This window comes from Mustela nivalis (genome assembly GCF_964662115.1).
Source record: "Mustela nivalis genome assembly, chromosome: 2".
Taxonomy (NCBI): domain Eukaryota; kingdom Metazoa; phylum Chordata; class Mammalia; order Carnivora; family Mustelidae; genus Mustela; species Mustela nivalis.
In genome coordinates this window covers 169,962,943-169,984,712 of record NC_139021.1, presented here as the reverse complement: position 1 = coordinate 169,984,712, position 21,770 = coordinate 169,962,943, and the positions used below count along the sequence as shown (strand labels likewise).

The window sequence follows — 21,770 nt, the reverse complement described above, 5'->3', positions numbered from 1 at the left end:
GAACCCAAGTTTATAAACCAGCTTTTAATGGAATTTAGTAAGGCTTATAACCAGAATTGTCATGTAACTCTGTCATAATAATGTTTATCTTTGAAAGCACCAGCTTTTCATTATTTATGTATTGTTTACACACGTGGTATGTTGCTTAGAGTCAATTTTTAACTTCAATTTTTGTTGCTTTCTACAAAACAGCTCTATTGCCTAAGGTTTCCTTTCATGCTTCACCTTCCCCGTAGTATGTTAACATTCGCTAACATGTCCTACTACAGCTCTGTGGTCTGACCCTGGCTACCAGCACCCCCTCAGCACCTACTCCTCCTCTCTTCCTTCTCGGGCCTCTCCGGACACGTGGCCTCACCTCCCTTGCTCTCCGCATACTCTCACCACCACCGGACTCTGGCATAAGCTAGTCTGCAAGGACAGGAGCGTCTAGGTAATGCCTTTACATCCCTGCTCAAGCACTCCTTCTTCAGGAAACCTGCCTCAGATGCCTCCCTGTTCAGGAGAAATCGCTAGACAGGAGGTTCTCCATATGTGACCTCCGGAGCAGCGGTATCGGCACCACTTGGGGTCTTGTTAGAAATGCAGATTCTCAGGCTCACCTCAGACCTACTGAATCAGAAACTCTGGGGTTAGGGCCCAGCGATCTGTACTTTTATTCCAAGCCCTCTAGGCGATACAGATGCCTAATAGAATTTGAGAATGACTTGCCCACAGAGTTCTGTTGCACTATGATGCTTTCCTTCAAGGCGTCCATGACAATCACACTCTCATATCTGGGTGATTACTTAGCTAACGTCTATTCCCCCAGTGAACTCAGGGCAGGGACTGTCCCTTTCTTGCCCACCCTGGTGTCTCCCGGCACCAAGCAGTGTTCAGCAAGTATTTTTCAATCAGCAAAAAACTACACAGACGTAACCTTTAAAAGGACAAATATTCTAATACAAGACATGGGTTAATGACCTAAACAGGTGCTTTTAAAAAGAAGCAACAGAAGTGGCAAGTATTTTAACATGCTCGATCTCAACTAGTAAATGGAGAAACTGGTAGAGCAATGAGACATCACTGCTCCCCATACCTACCAGGCTAGTGAAGGTGAAAGGGACTCACGAGACCAGCCAGGACAGGGGAGGAATCGTTGTTGCAGGACTGGCTACTCGTGTTGCTCTTCTCAACCACAGTTTGGCATCATTTTGAAAACTCAAAAAGAGCCAACAACGCCACCCTTAGTGGTGATCTTTACAGAGGTATTAGAACAGGTGCGCACTGGAGTGTCACTGTGATACAGTAAGGGACTTTAAGTTTGAAATCATGTAAATGTTCCTTAGTAGGCATTTGTGTGAGCAGACTGTGGTGCACTCAAAACTCCGAATGCCGCGCCACAGATAATAAAGGATGACGCTGAGATGAATTAATGGATGGAGAGCAAAGATCATAACACTTACTAAAATGAAAAAAGCTCACTTAATTAAAAATTGGTATCTATGTATATATGTATCCCAAGAAAAATGTCTAGACATATATTCAGCAGAAAGTTTTCAAAAAGTGTGATGAGAAGGGATCTTTATTTTCTTTGCAATCTTCCTATAATTTTCTAATATTTTAAATCCATTCCTCTATGTAATATAAAAACTTAAAATAGAACGTTTTAAACACCGAATTCAGCTTAAGTAAATACTATTCGGAAGGTAAAGCAGTTTTGTAGAAACAGAACCAACTAGGTCTTTCTCAAAATATGACTCTTCCATCTTCCCCTTTTTCTCTCCCTCAAACCATACACATCTTTTTCTTCTCATTTCTTTCTTTCTTTTTTTTTTTTTTTTTAAAGATTTTACCGATTTATTTGAGAGAGAGGCAGCGAGTGACTGGAACGGAGAGGGAGAGCGAATTGAAGCAGCCTCCACACTGGGCGCAGAGCCCAACGAGGTGCTCGATCCCACGACCCTGAGAGCATGACTTGAGCTGAAACCAAGGGTCGGACACTCAACTGACTGAGACACCCAGGTGTCCCAAACCGAGCACATTCATGGCATGCTGTCTCTCGGAAAGGGTGTTAGAACATGAACCAAACGAATTAACTGTGAGACAGTTGTGCAAGCCGCTGCGCAGGTGTCTGATCGGCACCCAGTTCATTACATGTTCTTGGTATCCTAGGACAGTAGGTGGCAAAAAAGGGAGGCTGCAGGTCAAAGGCAGAAACTCAATCTTGTAGCATATTTTAATTAAACAACACCTGAGAGCTGTATTGAGAGGTTTCAGCATTAAATAGGTTCTAAACAAAGAAAACTTAAAGTAATGTCCCCAAACTCTCAAACACAGGCAGTAAAGTCCCATCATCAGAGAAGCAGGGTCCTAACTGTCACCAGAACATGAAATTCACTTCTCGGAGCTACAGAGCGGAGCGACACTGCTCTAAGTACAGAGGTGCAGGAAAAGTAGCAAGAACTCAACTGGACCCACCACCGTACCACAGGTGGAGTTCGTATAATTAAGCTTGGATGTGAGACTTGTTGCAAAGGCCAGTAGGATATCTCAAGTCAGTCGGGAGGCCACATGCTCAGCCATTCACTGCCTACTAACCAAAGTGGCACCGCTCACAGGGTTTGGAGCCCAGTGCCAAGTGGCAGGCACTGTCTGGGTACAGAGTTTTCAGTGCCTGAGGGCAGGGGTGGAGGCTGTGCCTCAATTCTTTTTTTACAACTAGCCTTCCCCCAGATCTGCTGGTTGTGCGGAACTGGGTCAGTGATATTTCAGTGTCTTGATTCATTTCACAAGGGTGAGACGTGGTCCTGAAACTTCAAGGCCACTGCTATCCCGGCTCGGCCCTTCCTCAATTCTGGGAGCAGCCAGCAGTGAAAAGAGGCCCCGTTTTTCAAGTCAAAATGTTCATTTTCAGCCAGTGATAGCCCCATACTCATCAACTCTTCTCCAAGAAGATATTAATGAGAAGTTCCTATGTTGGGAACTAATGATTGCATATCCTTTGCATAATTACAATGACCCAGAGTGCTTTCAAAATGCCAAATTAGCTGACTAAAATTAGTCTTGTTCAAGTTATAAATCCTAATTCACATCTACTGCCCAAATATGCTTGCAGAACCTAACTGTATTTAAAGACGGATTTAGAGTTCAAAAGCACTCAGTGCTTCTTGCGGGGCCAAAGTCATCTCAAATTCACTTTAAGACGCCTTCCCTGTGCCTCCCATTCCAATCTGGAGGCACCTCTCTTTGTCTTCCTGTTTCTGGATTGTTATCTGCTTTCCTGTCTCAGAAAATCTAAAAAAAAGCTCACAGTCTAGTTTTGTCTAACTTCTCTTTCAAGAAGTTTTCAAGAACAAGATTTTCAAGAACAAGATTTTACTTTCTTGTTCTTTTATTTTTCCTGCCTCTAGCACTGACACCTTCCGGCCACGGAGGTGCACCTGCTGCAGCGTGATGGGCCCACGCGTGCCCTGGGGACGCAGCACGGACAGTGTGCCCCCACCCCCAGAGTACCTGTGGTCGGCTACTGTCTTGCTAAAGTCACCTCACCCAGCCAGCACCAAAGTTTTCCAATCCATTTTACTTATAAGAGGCTTTATTGGTTTTTTTTTTTAAATCATTTTATCATTTTTAAAGGTTTTATGTATTTGACAGAGAAAGAGAGAGCGAGTACAAGTAGGCAGAGCAGCAGGCAGAGGGGGAGGGAGAGGGAGAAGCAGGCTCCCTGCTGAGCAGGGAGTCCGAAGTGGGGCTTAATCCCAGGACCCTGGGATCATGACCTGAGCTGAAGGCAGATGCTTAACCGACTGAGCCACCCAGGCGCCACTACAAGAGACTTTAAATAACATCAAGTAAGTCAAACTATAATGTACCTAGTGCAACAGCTGTCAAAGAAAAGCTGTTTAACTTTCTGGGGGAGGAAGGCAGGAGCAAGCATAATACCGTACGGGCTGGGGGGGTGCCTGGGTGGCTCAGTGGTTAAGCATCGTTTTCGGCTCTGGCATGATCCCAGGGTCCTGGGATTGAGCCCTGCTTCGGGCTCCCTGCTCAGCAGGGAGTCTGCTTCTCCCTCTCCCACTCCCCCCTGCTTGTGTTCCTGCTCTTGCTGTCACTCTCTCTCTGTCAAATAAATAAGATCTTAAAAAAGAAATACTGTACAGGGCTGGAGTAAATCAATTCATTACGAAAAGAATTTCTTGAGATCACAGAGTAGATACCCAGAAAATGAAGTAAGATAGTTTCTTATAGCAGGAACGAAATTGTTACATGTGTACAGATATACACATACAGAGAGCGACATATGTCCATCGAAAAGATTTAATTTACATTCATATATATATATATATATATATATATATATATATATATGGAGCGAGAGAAGGAAGAGAAAGAGAAGGAAGGAGAGAGAGAGAGGCCAGCCATCAACGGTAATAAATACAGCAACAAAATCAACAATTTCAAGACTCAATTGTGTAGGATCGAACTTATTTTTCTAGCTTATAGGATTAAAACTGGATTTCAACCTAGAGGTAACACATTGCATTGACATTAAGAATAATGTCAGGCTGTGTAAATATTTTTTTAAAAGAATACACGGCATTATTAGCCAGAGTAAGACATAACTGTTATGTTTAAGGAAAGAAAGCCTTTATTTGTTCCCTACACAATCATAACTCAATCAACCAAACAAGGTTCCCCCCGCCCCCACCTCAAACCACCATTATAATGGCAGTTCTGTGTAAGCTCCTTGTTTGTACAAAAGCCTGACGATATAGTCTTGAGGGGTAATCCTAAAGCTGTTAGACCAAAATTAAAACAAATCTTACCGGTAGATCTGGGTTTTAAAAAGACAGCTCTGTTTAAGAGGGTCATACTGATTATACCAGAAGATAAGCTCCACACAATCTAAGGGTGATCACTTGAGCAAACATGGCCATGGCATTGTAATTTTCTGGTTATTCATCCTACAGAAGAGCAAAGATCTCACAATCACTTTGTTTAAAAAAACAAAACAAAACAGATTTCTGAAGACTTGCAGTCATGGCATACATGAGCCTAAGTACGAAGCTGACTTTATCTTTTTCTTGAACTTTAAAAAGAAAAAAAAAAAGAAAACTTAATGCTCCCATGTAAAATTGGGTCACTTATCACTAAAATAGAGCCGACTGACAAGGAAGGACATTCTCTCCTATCTCTGCATTCTTAAATCAAATAGAAACTTAATCACTATTATGGATCAACAAACCTCTGGATTGTTTCCAACTTCTTGGTTTTTCTTAAAATCTCCTGTCTGTCCTCACTCCAACTCATACATCTCAGCAATCAACACACCACAAGTATTCTGCATTGTGATGATCTCAGCACTGCCTTTTGAAATTTTATTTTATTTATTTTTTTTAAAGATTTTATTTATTTATTTGACAGACAGAGATCACAAGTAGTCAGAGAGGCAGGCAGAGAGAGAGGGGGAAGCAGGCTCCCTGCTGAGCAGAGATGTGGGGCTCGATCCCAGGACCCTGGGATCACGACCTGAGTCGAAGGCAGAGGCTTTAACCCACTGAGCCACCCAGGTGCCCTGCCTTTTGAAATTTTAGATAGATTTATTTAAACTTCCAAAGCATCTGGGGGCAGGGGTTGCCTGGATGGTACAGTTAAGCATCCGACTCTTGGCTTCTGTTCACGTCATGATCTCAGGGTCCTGGGATCGAGCCCTGTGTTGGGCTATGACCAACAAGGAGTCTGCTTGAGATTCTCTCTCTCTCTCTCTCTATCCGCCCTTCCCCCTACTCACATGTGCACACTCTATCTAAAACAAATAAATCTTTAAAAAAAAAAACAAACAAACTGCAAAGCATTTATTACTCCCTCCGTAGATTCTATTTCTCTATCTGGACTTTCTGCCTATTTTTCCTTGTTTATAGCTTGACGAATCCCTCTTCTTTATTTCTTTCTTCCTCTTTTCAACCCTGCCTTCGAAGGCTCCAGTATTCCTCATGCTACTTTCCACATCCCACCTCTCAGAAGTGTATTTGTGTTTGCTTTGCTCGAGTACAGCAACCACAATCACAAAGCACTATGAGAAGACCCAGAGTAGGGTAGACCCGGGGAATGCACCCCAAGTCTTCCGCCCTGGACAGTCCTGGGGTTGGAACAGTGAGGAAGCGGGGCGGGGGGCATTGGTGGCATCGGCGGCGTGGGGGTAGGGGGGAATGGGGACAGGTGGGAGCTTCCGTGAGAGTGGAAAAGCATGAAGTTCCTTTGAATCTGTTTCTTGAACCAATAAAACAAAATTCCTTCACACTCTGTGTAGGTGCTACGGTTGCCTGGGACGACGCCCTGAATTCAAATGGCTCTTTGCAAGCTCAAGACGAGAAAAGAAGCCTTTTTGAGAAAGTGTTTTGCCGTTGAACTGTGTCCGTTGTCTGTTTCCAACAAAAATACTTTCTAACACAGTGTCACTAAATGTTGGTTCAGCAGAGCATGTGAACGAACTTAATACACTAGGGAAAATAAGAAATGGATTTTATTAAGTTTATTAGCAGCTAAAAACACGATACTTCAACAGTGGGAGGAAAGCGATCCACCCACACAATTTGAGAGGAATGAACATTTGGCTTTAACTACAGCTAATATGTGAAACCTAAAACTCAGTTTTCCATCTAAAGACCTTTGGGGTCCATTTTTACACTACCTTGATCAAACCAGGAATTAAAGTTCAAGCCGCCTCCCCCAGTCCTGGAGGGCACTGGTGTTTCTCCAGTCACACCTCTTCACGTCAGCATTTCCTCAGGCTTATCTTTCCCTCCCACCTTAGCTTAACTTGGCTCCCCACCAAGGATGCATTTCCACCAATCAGCTGCAGCGGCTCCCCTCTTGTGCCAGGAGGCCTAGGGAAGCAGAGTAGGCACCAGCGGAAGGCATGGCAGGGGTCACAGCAGGAGCCTTTCGGGGTCACTGAGCTCTGAGGCCACTTTGCAAAACTGAGTCTCAGCCAAGACAAAAAGCTAAGGAGGGAGGCCTACTTGCTGCTCGCGTTTTAAAGCAGAATGGTGCATACGGATGGTAAGAACAGCTCCCAGAGCCGCGCCTGGGAAACTGGTCGTGGGCTGAGCTCAATGCCTGGGTCTTAAGCCTTCATCTAATCCTCACAAACCCTCTTGGAGGGACAGTCCTATCACCATCTTCCTTTTATAGGTGAGGAAACAGGCTCAGTGAGCAAACTGACTTGCCCAAGGCCACACAGTGGTGACTGGCAGGGCCCCGGTCTGCCCCGAGCCCTTGAGCTTGACCTGTGTGTGCCCAGCATCACCGACTGCAGCCTGCCGGGGCTTGTGGGTCTTTGGACCACGGACCCCCTGTACTGGAATCACCTTAAGGCCTGTTTTCAAAATTCAGGTTCCTGGACCCTACCCCACAGTTTTCAATTTAGCAGGTCTAACCTGCAGCCGAAGTGATTCGGAAGCTCGGAAATGTTTGTGGATTACTGAGAGACAGGTGTGTAGACGTGGGTCACAGAGGCCGCCAGGGCAGAGCTGATGAAAAAACAGCTGCCTCGTACAGATGCTCAGGAGAAAATTCAAGCTGGGGTTTTCAGACAATCCGCACAAGACTCTAAAAAACTGGACCACCCCATCTTTTCTATGAGCCTTCCTGCTGTGCTAAGCCCCAGGGAGTTCCTTTTTCTCCAGATTAAACCAGTGTGGGTCCCCTACTTTGTATTATGTAGCTTTCCTTTCTCTTACAGGTGGTTACTGCATGAACACTATTTGCACATGACTGCGGGCATATGAAAGGTGACATTTGTTACATACAAAGATGCTCAGGGCAGTATTATTTATGATGGTGAAAACCTGTAAAGAAACGAGATGTCCAGCAGCAGAAGATTAGTTAAAACGTGCAGACATTTTAAACAACACTTCATATTTAACGGTATGGAAAATGTTTGAGCGGAAAAAACATACATTAATTCTATTTACATAATTTTGTAAAATAAAAAAAACACCAACAAAATACAATCAAAATATTGGAGGCCAATCTACATATCAGAGTGGGTATGGCTGGGTGGTCAGACTACAGCTGATTTTCATTTTCTTTTTATAATATTCTGTGTGTGACTAATTTTCATCAAGAAACATTGTTTTCATATTAAAAATGCTGTTAAAAAACAACAGCAGCGAAGAGAGTGAAAAGTGAACGCGAAAGAGAGTGCCTGCTTTGCCTTAAGGAGCTTCAGATGTATGGTGGAAGACGAGGAAGTTATGCATGGAGTGGTTACTGCGGCCCCATGCTCCCCGTCCCAGCGCCTGTCGGGGTGCAGTCCTGTCTCGGGGACTGCCGGCCTGCCTGCCTCTCCGCTAGATGGTGAGGAAAGGGGCCACGTCCTCTTCGGTCACCCACATACCCACAGCTGCTAGCAGAGCACCCATACGTGGCTGCCTCTTGATCCCCACATTCTGGCATCACGAACCAACGCCCGGGGCTCACCTCCCCACCTCGGCTAACGGCGCCTAGAGGGCAGGGCTCACGTCCTACATACTATTTCTGGATCTGCCCCCAGTGCCAGCGCTGGGCATCTAGTAGGTGCTTAATAAAGACCTGCTTGTCTGATGGGGACTGTCTGAAAAGGAAGCCCTCCCGCAGAGAGAAGCCAGGCCCCTGGAAGCCTCTCGCAGAGCTCCGGCGCCACTCCAGGGCGAGGGGAAGCCAGCTCGCCCGAGTGCCGCGTGGGACTCAATAGCTCATTTTGTCTGCCGGGAGGAGCCCAGCGGACCAGGTAGCCCCGGATCTTTATCTGCAAAAGCCGTCCTCCTCAATACAGTGCTCCACCCTACCCCTTCTGGAAAAGATAAGCAGAATGATGATGTTTTAATGAGCTTAATTGCACATTCCTTCTGTCCTCGCAGGGTTGCCAACCAGCTCCTTCAACAACCAGCAGTTTACTTGTAATAACTTTCCCCCTTTCTCTGCGCCAGGGAGCGTCATTATTCTTGCCATAATCCTGTAGATCGGCTCGGCTCGCTCTCCCTTCTCTCCCTCCCCTCCCCCTCCCCTTTTCTTGCTGCTTTTCCCCTTTCTGGGGACTACTCTAAGTGGGTGTCTTTGAAAGGGGGGTGGCGGGCTGCTCGGGGTACCGTGCTTAGCGAGAGCGCGTGCATCAAAGGGGCCCTTGTGCGCATGCTCTGGCCGCGAGCCAATCAGATCATCGGCGCGTCTGTCTCCGAAGCCGAGCTGACCCTGGTATGCGAGTCAAGTCCGAGTCTGCAGACAGGCTGACTGCGATCCTAGGCCGACCTGTCGTAGCTGACTGAAAAAATGCTGAAGGGAAAATTACCTGTTTGGCTCCAGACGGAATTAACATTTTTTTAATATATACACACAAGTATGTTTATTATTTTTTGTTTAAAAGCGTTTGCCTATCTAATATATTCATTAACGTTATCTGGTCAGTGCTTGAAACATTTTGAAATATGTGCAAATGCAATAAGGCTACAAGGCCTGGAGGCAAAATAAGATGAATTTTCCAATTAAGTGACAGAAAAACTGTTTGGGGATGAACGGACGGCGGTGCTGTAATCTGTTTATGGGCGCTGCTCTGTGCAGGGAACGCTGGGTCCACCTGCAGACCCCGGCGGGGTGGGAGGGCCTGGACCACCAGCACTCCGGCCCCTGCGCTCCCCGTCTTTGAACTGCACTCCACCTCGAATCAAGGACTGAGGGCAGCCGGTGCGGCCCAAATCTTGGCAGACGTTGGCCCCTTCTAGAAGCAGCGTGGGGTTCTGCGCACCTGCCCGGAGTCCACTCTCCCCAACAGACCTCTTACTGTTGCGCATGCTAAAGAAATGGTGTCGAACTTTAAGTTAACTTATCTTCTGTGCCTGAAACTCTGGCCTTCTCAGAACCCTTCGCAGATCATCTTATGAACACATTTTGGACATTTCAGGACAATTCCAGAAAAAGGTCATAATTGAGAAATATATTTCTTAGTTGCTATTTGAGAAAAAGTACTGACCCACTTCCTCCTTCCTGGCTTCATTCTAGAACGCTGCTTTCTTCTTCCTCTGAAAACCCAGGTGTGCAGGGGGCCTGCCTGCATGCTGGTTACTGGGCAGCTGCCAAGCACACCAAGATAGAAAAGGCAGAACTTTTGTCCTCAAGGACAGGCTCTAGACACCTCTACTCCTGCTATCTTCAGGGTTAGTTTGGCTGTTTAAAAAGTAGTGATAATTTTATATCATCGAAGTGTTAACAGTGGCACAATATACAGGTGACAGGATTATTGTGCTGTGTAGTTTTTTTCTTTGTGCTTTTCAGAACTTTCCAAATTTCTACAATGAACTTTTACTTTCGTAAATATAAAATGTGCTATTAAAAAGAAACTACTTGGGAGCACTGAACAGGCACATTCCTGAATTATACGGAGTCGACTTAGGGACAAGAGGCCAGGCAACATCTAGGAGTGGTAGAGAGGGGTCTGAATCAGAAGGGGGGAATTTTAATGAGCAGGGCAGCCCGAGAGTCACAGCTGGCTGGGCTAAGTTCCTGGAGTGTTAAATCAAGTAATAACAAAAATATGGCTGTGTTTTACATATGAGATTTCATAACTTCCTGAGAAGTAAACAGTCCCTTCTCCCTTGGTTGTTCCCTCCTAAGGAATGTCTACGTTCTTGCATTTGGCTCAAATTTTTCCAAAGTTTTCTTTGTCTACACAGAAGTGCAATGCCCCAAATAGAATGCCAGGCCTATTTCTTCTGTTGGTGCAGCTTGCATATTGATACAATAACGGGATCTTCATCGAGTGGCAGGAAGATACTCGTTGTGTTCCCTCTCTCCCTGGCTCCTGGTTCCCTACCTGCGCTGTGTACAGAATTCTTGTTGTAGCTTTAGTCCTGGGAAGCATGCATGGAGATTCTCTAATGGTTCAATTCCCTCTGATCTAAGGGGTTTCTTCGTGGGAGGGTTTTCTCCCTCTTTTACAATCTGTGTGGATAGAGGCTCAAACTGAGGCCTTCCCATTCGTAACAGAAAGAAATGTCAAATTATTTTCATATAAATATACTCACAGAGAATATTCCTGCCTACTTCAAAGCTGGGTAGGCAGAACATAAATGGGGGAGGGGTCTATTTTTGCCCTTACACTGTCTCCTTTCCCATACCAAGGGAAAAACTGCTAAATTTTCATCACCAAATTGTATTTTGGAATGACCAATGAAAAAACTGATGGAAAAAATTCCTTGCAAACAGTGCAAGGCATGCTATGAAACTATTAGATAAGAGTAATTATAGGTTTGGTCTCAACAGCAAATGATTACTCTGGAGGGAAAATGCTCACTTTTTAAGCAGAATAAATGCTTTCTATGATTTGCCTACTGTCTGTCATCCTGAGGACAGTAACTCTGAAAAAACAAACAAAAACTTCACAAAAACCAAAACCAAATCAACACCAACCCAACTCATTTCCCTTCCAAAGTTGAGAAGAGTGATTTGGGCTGTCTGTTCTTCTGGTTATGGGATTAAAGGCTGTATATTATTACATTTTAAAAAGTGAAGATTTTTAGAAATTTCTCTCATGTATATAAACGTGGTGAAGGAATTCTCTCTGCAAATAGAAACTGTATTCAGGAAAAAAAAATCCTTTTTCAAGAAGCATGTCTTACTGATTTGTTAAATACGATTTTAGTGTCCACAAACTAAAGACTTTTATCATGAAAAAAAAAAAAAGAAAAGAAAAAAGCGAAGTGGGGGAAAAAAGTCCCTTTAAGAGAAATGAAGGACCAAAAAGAAGCCTGTACAATACTCCAACCCTATAACTCCCCATGATATGGGTTTTAAGGAGGTAAGTACCAGAGCACTAAACAGGCACCACAGTTTTTGCCCCTTATACACTAATACTGGCATGGGATAGTTCCCCACAAAAAACAATCTATGATCTATATGTGGAGGATTTGTTCTTTGCCTAAAGCAAGCAGGCTGCCAAAGCAGGGAAGAAATACACTCTACTGGGTATTTTCCCAAAGCACAGTCCCACTGAGGGAGAATCTTACCTTCAGCATTTTCAAAGATCTCTCAAATAGCACAATGGTCAGGAAGTACTAGAGCAAGAGAAATGTGGCGGGCGAACTCTGGGAGTTAATTCTTTCAGCAACTCGGCAATTAAGATGGAGACCTCTCTGTAATTAGGATATTAACTCTGTTTCAGAGAAGTCCACCGTGTAGCGAAGAAGCACAAACCAGCCAGAGACACAGGAGAGGATCAGAAGACAACATGGAGTCAGTGTGATGACAAAGGAGGAGACTCTGGTTGGACCAGCGGGGCTCAACCCTGGTAGCTCTTGACCATGGGTTTTATCACAGCTCAACAGGCAGGAGCTGGTAATTAACCTGCAACTTCCTCCTAACTGTGGAAGTCTATGGCTTCTCTATACCTGTTTCCGGTTCGTGGTTGTTTATGTCACCCATGCACAGTTATGTCTATCCTATGACTCGGGTTCTTTTCAACCTGCCAAGAGAGATCGGTCTTCTCCCTGAGTTCTGAGCCAAAAAGAACTCTTTAGTTGGAGTTAAGGAGATGAACCTGGTATCTCACTGCCAATGGCCTTAAGTGAGTTGTGGCAACGACAGAATGCGGCCAAACTGCTGCCGACTCTTACGAACATGAAAACTCATTGTTGGTTAAAGGAAGGATGGGCTGCCACCCGCAAGTGTTTAAATATTAAAATAGCCATACAGACAATGAGAGGAGAGATTAACTCCTCACCTTTGCAGGTGTGTGCTGTGAAATTCACCCTTTCTTATGACTTGCTTTTGAGTCCCAGACATTTCTTCATTTTAACAGATAGACAAGTTTAGTTCTTTTATTGATTTATGTACAAAGGTGAGTATAATTGCCTCCAATGAGACTCTAAATTTTAGAAAAAATGGACAATATCTTAAATGATGTCTGAAATGCACTCCCACCATGCCTAACAGGGCCCGAACAGTTCTACAATTGCCCCTCCTTCTCTCCCAGGATCATCTGAAGGTAAGACAACACCTCTAGCTTTGAGTTATTTAGAAGAGAATGTTCTGTAAATCCAAGGGATGCTCTGGTTTCTATGATTCCACAAAGACTTTTATTGGATTCATGGGCATCATTGACCTGTTTCCCTCTGTCTCTCTTCATGCATATCGGGATCTCGCTTCACCTCTTAAAACTTGTTAAAATTCTCTCAGGGTGCACACTTCACTGCCACATACAATATTGCTTAATGCTCATGAAATTGCAGAAGGCTTTGCCCTCTCTGCAATTTCAGTCATACTATTCAATATAATTAATGAAATATGAGAGAAAATAAATAGTTTCAGAATTCAACCAAGGTGTATTTGAGGCCATGTGTTCCAACAGGAGGTACCTGGGCTCATCGTTCTTAGAGCAACAAATCTTGTGGCCAAGAGGATCTGTATTAGGAATGTTTAGGTACAACCAATCAGGCTTTCTTTTGATGGTACAGTTCATCAGACTCTAGGAAATCACCCCAGGGAGCAGCGGGCTGGACAGAAGGCAGTGATTGACCTGCTGGTCGTCTAAAACGGTGAGCTGAAGGTCACATGCATGTCAGCAGACCACAAACACACGGACTTGCTGCTCTTGCTTCCCACCGACGCATCGTCTTAGGGTGCAGGCCACTTTGCTGGGTACTTTCTAGGCTGTCTTTGGTGAACATTAGAAATGGATTTCAACCAGACACCAATGCTGATGAGAAAAAGAGCCTGGTGCTTGCAGGACTGGCCTGGCACAGAGCTGCCTGGCCCAAAGTCTTACTACTTAGTAGACAGCAATGCCCCTGCAGAGTGACCTGCTCAAAACTGGCACTTGGTAGGAACGGGCCTTACTATCTTTGGGATTTGGCCGTCTCTCCCTGGAAACAACAGAGTACTGAAATGATCTTTCCTTACAGCTCAGGCGGAAAGCAAATTAGTGTGTTTTGTTAGTCTTAGTTGGTGTTTGAAAAAAGTGTGGATAGGCCATATACAACTTGGTTTTACCCCAAGCCCTCCTCTTCCTATTGTGTAACACTGGCTGGCCTCACCCGCGCACTTATGTGACCCACTGGCTCCCACAGGCATCCAACTTCTGGTCTAGAAGCAATGGTGCACCTTGCAGCATCTTTTCTTAGTAATTATAAGTATTACTGCCTTCACTTTATATGATTAGCTAACCATCTGGGAGTTAATTATTAAGCACCTACTGTGTGCCTGCAATGCTATATCCTGGGGGCACAGAGATTAGTGAGGCCACTCTCTGTCTTGTAGAAGCTTGCTCGCTTGTTCCTGCCCTGACATGTCAGCACTCTCTCTGCTAAAACATAGACCGCATTCCCAGCAAACCTTTCTTCAGTCCTTATGCAGAAAGTGACACAATCCCATTTCTTTCCTCTCCCTCCAAAGATAAGCTCTTTACACCAAACATGAGTTTAAGCATTGACAGTATTCTACAGGACTACCAAGCCTTAGGTACTCACATTTACAGTCTAGGCAGTGAAAAAAGGGGGGAAAACCCACCCAGCACTGGGAGGCAACAGAAAAAGAAGAGAACAAAACACACGTTAATACACTCACCCTTAAAAATAGGGGAAAACCAATTGGGAAACTTCCATTTTCTTCTTGGATCTCTATTAAAAAAAAATCCCATGTGATATGTGTATCTATGGAAACCTTCGTTATCTCAAAGATAGTGAGGTACTAAAGGCCATTGTTGCCATGGAACAAGCAGTATTTGCTTTTTATTCTATTGCACAATATCTAATTACAGAGACCCTGATAAAATTATGCATTCCTAAGCACAAATTAAGGCCATTCTACAGGAGCCTCCCTGCACATACTTTGTTTGTCAAATTTCATTAAAAACAAAAATCAGGGATGACTCTGCAGAGTCTTAGGGATAAGAAGACTAACCAGATTCAGCCCCTTCCAAGATGAAAATTCTCAGAAACCTGTAGTGGGGCTGCTGCAGAGTCCAAGGTGAATGAACACTTGGCTTATTCTCCCACAAAAGCCCAAGGCAGAACTCTAACGCCCCCTTTCCCACTGGACTGTTGCACAGGACACGTATTTAAAAATCATTCTCTTTGTTTCTTTCTGGCATAATCAGTTTAATGGCATGGAAGAAGGAGCTGCTCTTTTGAAAAGACAACCTGTTACAAATATGGTTGCTACTCCTTCCCCAGTAGGGTATGCTTCTGTCCATGCTTTTACACTTTTATTACATACTTACGCATCTCTAAACATGTGGGCTATTTTTAACATGGCTCTGTATGTAGCACTTTTGAAAATTATCTTTTCATTGGCAGTATTAGTTTCAAGATACATGTGTGTACATGTGTATAGAATTCATTTATTTTAGCTGTTGTATAGTATTTTATCATAGTCACCCTCCCCCTATCCTCATTGCTAAACATTCATGTTGCTTTTAAATTTCTGCTCTTCCAATGTTGCAAGGAACCTCCTAAAAACTAACACGATTGATGTGAGCAACAGTTTGATCTTCCCCAACTCTTCCCAAGTATATTTAATGAAATAAGTTACCTCAAAACGTACGAGAGTAACTAGGGTCATCTGTGTGAAATACCTGTACATGTGTACAGTCAACCAGAACACTTTTTGCTTTCAGAACAAGCAATAAAGAATTTTCTGGGCATCTCCCTGCATCTCTGCTATGGAATGTGAGTCTGGAAAAAACTTGATTGGCTCAGGTAATAGGATAACGCGGATTACTATGGATAAGTCATCTACTGTAGGAATAAAAGAGTCTATTTACTTATTTTTCTTTTCTTCTTCTTCTTTTTTTTTCTTTTTAAGTTTTAATTTTAATTCCAGTTAGTTAACATATGGTATTATATTAGTTTCAGGTGGACAATATAGTGAATGATTCAACATTACCATGTATCTCCCTCTGCTCCTGAAGAGTACACTCCTTAATCCCCATCACCTTAAAATAGTCTACTTTAATAGTTCTTTTACCGTTGTACACAGGGAATCTAACCAGCTGAGAAGAAAGGGCATCGCCTCTCTTGGTCATCGGTCTTCTCTGTACAATTCTCAAATGCAACCCCAAACTGGATCCCTGGATGACAAAGTGACATGAAGTATTTAGGATGTACCGTGTACCCGTCTGCTTGGGGGATGTTACCCTGAGGCCAGCATGTCAGCAGTGATGGTGGGAAGGATGTCTTTGAAGGAAGCCTAGCACTGGTTTCACCACAACTAGCTGAGTAATCTGCACTAGGTCACTTCTTCTCCCTGGGCCTCAGTTTCCCCATCTACAAAATATTGGGGTTGGAGCCATATATTCTCCTGAGGTTCCCACCTGTCACCTTGGCCTTGGCCCATTCCTTCCTCTCCAATGTGACTATAAGCCCCAGACCAGTACTCCCCGTTCCCCCATCCCTAGGACCCTTGGTCTGGGTACTGAATTGCCACCATACCCTACAGCGGGACCGTGTGGATATGACTGTCCCTCCTGAGAACTTGTCAATTCCTTCCTGGAGGAGTTTTTTGGGTAACATAAACGGGTAACACACTGCAAACTGTTTCTGCCCCTAAGATGCGACCTCAGACACCTCACAGTAACCCGAGTTTGCCAGAAACAAGCAGCCACACTCTCTTTAATCCTCATTGAGGGCTTCTTTTTGCAGAGCTGGGGCTTCCAGACAGGCGTGAAGAAGAATCAAGCATATATCAATGCTTTCAGGGATCAGTAAATATTTATTTTGTTCCCTTGCCAATGTTCTTATGTTTTATTCTAGACACCCTAAGAGGAAAAAAAATGAGCTAATAAGAATACTTGTGTCAGATGATACAAACAGTCCTTGTTTGCTTTGCACATATTATAGGGTAACATTCAGAGAGCTTCTTAGAGCATGCCCCCTCCTCCAGGAACTGTTCAGGGAGGGAGGCGGGTCGGGGTGAGCAGGGAGATGGGAAGAGCATGCCCATGGATCTCTCTGGGTACAACGGAGCAGATACACATGCAGGTTCCGAGTCGGCTGCCTTGGTTCAAATCTGGCCTCTGTCACTTGCTGGCTGTGTGACCGGGCTTGGTAAGTGACTAAATCTCTTGGGAGGCTCATTTCCTCCATTTGTAAATTGAAACAGCCTCATCGGGTTCTTGTGAGAGCGCAATGAAATACACAACGTAAACACACCCAGCCCAGGGACGGGAGCAGAGTAAGGACTGAAATATTATTTTTTCTATATTTTCATCATGGCATGCCTTAGATTTCAGGCATCTTAGAAAGTGATGCCATTGTCTTATTTAGTAGAAGTCTAGCAGATAAGCAGTCAAATCTGTCATTCATCACAGCAATAAACACTGAGTTTTCTTTCTCCCGAGGAATTTTTTTTCCATTATAAAATGGAAAGCCAAGTCAAATTTGCTCAGCTAATTTTGGCACGAGAGGTACACTTAGGACCCTCAACATTTGCCTTACAGGTCAGGCTTATCGGTTCACACTTGTTAGTGTGAAAAACTCCTTTCCTATCACTGCCTCTGCCACTTCCCTTATCCTGTCTTTCTTCTGGAACAAGTGGACTTGCAAGATACTTTACCCTACGATTTGGCAAACACACTTGTTCTGAGGGAGAGTTCCGCCCGTGTGCATAACCGGGGGCTATAGACACTGGAAGGTTTATCGGAGAAACCTTTCTTCCACAGGTGCCGCGGCACTGAGCAGGGCTGCTGCTGGCTGTCCCTTTTCTAATTGGGACTGTCCTAACGTTTCCGAACTCTGGCTCTTAGGACACCAGAATAAACGTTAAGAGGACTGTACTATATTTACCAGCCCTTGGGGCGGACTGAAAGTATTCCTACTGAACGAGGAGCAACATGATTTTTTAGAACATGGTTGGATAGAGGCAGTGAGTTTTGTGTAATACAGAGTTATCTGAAATTCTCTATCATGCTAAAATTTGTTTCCAACCGAAATTCCAGAGTCTTAAAAGAAGTTGGCCCACAGGTGATAGCAAATCTGTTTTGAGATTCGGATGCCTGTTTTTTATATAGTCAATGTTGACCAATGTCTATATGCTGGGCGCTAAGCTGGCAGAAGGAGAGGAAACATGACTTAATACAATTTAGTTGATAAGAATTTGTCCTGTAAAGACCGAGTTCACATCCTAGCTCTGTCACTCGCTACCTGAGACCTTGAGAACGTTCGGGGAAGTGAATGCAGATTCTCACTCCCTTACTGCCTTTTGGCCCCAGAAATATGTTCACTTGGTCAAATATCTTGTACAATGTGTAAAAACAAGACTTTCTGCTCCAACTCTCTTACGTTTGGGAGCACTGGAGTGGCCGTGGGCATTTCTGGGACCCAGCTAAGGGGAGGCTGAGTTGGAAATAATCTCCTTTGAATGCAGTGGGATAGGTTTATACAGTCATTTCCATGTTTGATTAAATTATTGTCGGCTGTCCTGGGCTGGTAATGGCCAACTCATCTATGTTGGGACATGAAAGGACAGGGCCTGAGGTCCTTTTGTGACATGAACATGTCTTAGAGCCCCTGGTGCTAGAGGTATGTGAGGGGTAGAGAGAGGGGGGGGGGGAATGGAGCCAAGAGCGACTCTATGGAAAAAATTTCTAAATCCTACAGCTCATTATCTGGGAAAAAAAGTGAGAAAAAAAACTGCTTGGTAACAATCTTAAAAACGTATATGATTTTACCAATTTTGAGCTCTGAAGCAAAAAGAAACTTCTAAAATATTTTTAATAATAAACAGGTTTAGCTCAAGCATGTTAGAGGAAAGATGGAAGTATCTTTCTAGTCTCTTTATAGAAAATGCTGTTAGGAAATGTTATACGAAGAAATGGCCAAAGAATGTGCAGCTAAATGTACACAGAAGAGAGAATTATAAGTATCTGTCAAGGAGTCAGGTAATAAAATGATGTGATTTTTCCGGACTTCATGGTGTTTGCAGTATTTGCTTGTTGTAAAAGTTCTTCTGTGCTTTCTTTTCCTGACCCAAGCAAGCATTAACTTTCATAACTAATTTTGAGCTGCACCTCTCCTCAGCAGGGTGTCCCAAACTGTATCCCATAAAATGTGGATCTGCCCTTGACTATCTCATAGCTCCCAGTGAGGCGGAAATGTGGAGTGGCCGTCTCTGCAAGCGAGCCGGCTTGTAGTAAAAGCTCGACCCTACCCGTACACTCCTGGCCAGTGGAGGCGGCTCAGTTGGCAGGGGTGGAGATACGAGGCTGGACAGCCTACTCTGAGGCTGGGCTAATGATCTAGACAAGAGAAAATGTGAGCTTGACTTTGGATTCCTCTACAATGTGCAGTGGACATTTTTGTCTCCCTGCCATGAGGCTGACCCCATAAACTGTCCCTTTTGAAGGCTGAAAAGAATTGAATATTGGTGATTTCTTATGGGTCAAATATTTGGAATATAAAAAATGCAATCCAACAAAAGAAAAGTGCATTACCCCTCTCACAGGGTATGTCTCAATATTTTATCTGGATTTCTTCAAGATGCTGCAAACTTTGTCTTTTATTATAAATTTTTCCTGAAGTCGAATAGGGGCTTCCTTTGTATATGTAAAATACTAATTCTTTTTATTTTATTTATTTATTTGACAGAGATCACAAGTAGCCAGAGAGGCAGGCAGAGAGAGAAAGAGGAGGAAGCAGACTCCCTGTTGAGCAGAAAGCCCGATGCGGGGCTCGATCTTAGGACCCTGAGATCATGACCTGAGCCAAGGGCAGAGGCTTAACCCACTGAGCCACCCAGGCGCCCTGTAAAATATTAATTCTTAAGCTTGAGCCCAGAAGGGTGCTCATTATGTTATGTCCTTTATTTTTCCTTTCTGAAATATTTGATTTTTAATGTAAAATAGGAGCGCCTGGGTGGCTCAGTCAGTTGAGTGTCCGACTCTTGGTTTTCGCTCAGGTAGTGATCTCAGAGTCCTGAGATCGAGCCCCACGGCAAGCTCTGCGCTCACGGGGGAGTCTCTCCCTCTCTCTCTCTCTGCCTCTCCCCCTGCTCATGCTCTCTCTCTCTCTCTAAATAAATAAATCAATCTTTAAGAAAAATGAAAGTAAAAGAGATGAGGTGAAATAGACAGAGGGTATCGAGAGGTACAAACTTCCAGTTATAAATAAAATAAGTCACGGAGATGAAAAACAAGCAGAGCATTGGAAATAGAGTCAAAGATACGGTAACAATGTTGGATGGTGACAGAGGATGGCCGCCCTTACTACGGTGAGCACTGAGTCATGCACAGAACTGTCGAATCCATATGTATGAAGAAAATGTATATACCAGAAGTCTTATTTTTTATTTTTTAAGAGAGTACTCTCTGGAGAGAGAAACTTGACAGGCATCAGAAACTTCTCTGTTCCACTGGGGTGGGAAGCTCATGAGACTGGGATTTGCCATGCAGAGTTGAAAGCCAAACCTCAGGAGATCCTGACATTCCACGAGCAGAGAGGGCTCCCCCTGCCCCCTGCGTCCATCTAACAGGGCGCCGGCCAGCTGGGGAGGAAGTGAAATTGGCTCAGAAACAGGAGAGGAGATGCTGTCGTTAATAGTTAATGGCTACTGAGTATTGACAACTTAAAATGAGAAGCCACATGGCAGGACAGATTAGCTCCAGCCCTCGTCCAAGCACACAGCCAGCCAGAAAGTGGACGGCCATCCTTTTGTTACAAATACCTACAGGCGGCTGAGTGAAGTAATGAAATAAACAAAAGGATTACTGAGTGAGGCATCTCGGGGAAGTAGTAAACATTTTCAGGTTGACGAGCTTCATTTTATATGAGTTAACGTGAATGAAGATGATTTATAATGGGTCTGCACATTGTTTCAGAGGAATGTTCATGGACTTGATGGCTGGATGGTAAATTTAACCTCTGAGTCCTAATAATATTCTGTTTTTCAGATGAGCTCAAGGCTTATCATATTCTAGACCTGGAAAGCAAAATGGTATTATCTCTGTATATACAAATACAAATCAATTCATTTTCCAAAAGCTTAACTCATTCAGGAAGAGAAGCACACACGAATAGATCTCAGCGAAATCAACAATGTTAGCAAAGGTTCTTTCACTTATCAAATCAGGATATATTAGGTTCAATAAAAGTACTTGACTTATAAATCTACAAATAAACAGTTATTTTCCTAAGCAGCACTTGGATTTATCATCCGAAACTACATTTCCTGTTTGTTTATAATGTTTTTTTGTAACTTGGCCCCTTAAATAGAGGGATGGAGTACATCTGTAAAAAAAAAATATCTCAATAAACTATATCCTCTAGATGATGAAAGGACTACATTTTCTTCCTGTGAGAATGATCACAGAACAGAAATGTGAACTAGAAACCTTTTCGTCATGATATTTTTGAAGGAATACCAGAGACTGTATTTTCTTTGAGACTTTACTCTCTGAAAACACACTAGGCACACCAGAATTAAGCCCACTCATTATTCACTGCAAACCATTAAGCAGCTTCCACTCCTGGAACATTTCTGGGCATGTGTGGAGTCACCTTCTTAAATCTACTAGTTTAGTTCATATTTAGAAGGGAGAAGACAGTTTGGTGTTTCTTGCACCCTATGAACATAGCCAGATCTCGAAACTGGGTTTCAGGCTCCCCAGACTTTTGTCCCCTAGCAACTCTGATAATCTGCCCTGGCTAGGGTGGCTCAGAAACTAGGGTTCCCTATTGGACTGTTTACTTAACACATGTCACATCTAAAATAAGGATTGCTTTAGCTAAAAAAGCAAGTCATTTATAAGTGTGCATTTATAAGGG

General features: G+C 43.8%; 1 protein-coding gene across 20 annotated transcripts in view; it reads right to left on the bottom strand.

Moving 5' to 3' along the window:
• The window catches only part of VTI1A (vesicle transport through interaction with t-SNAREs 1A), a 350,305-nt gene that overhangs the window by 58,222 nt on the left and 270,313 nt on the right, over positions 1-21,770 (bottom strand). The gene's annotated exons all lie outside the window — the stretch shown is intronic.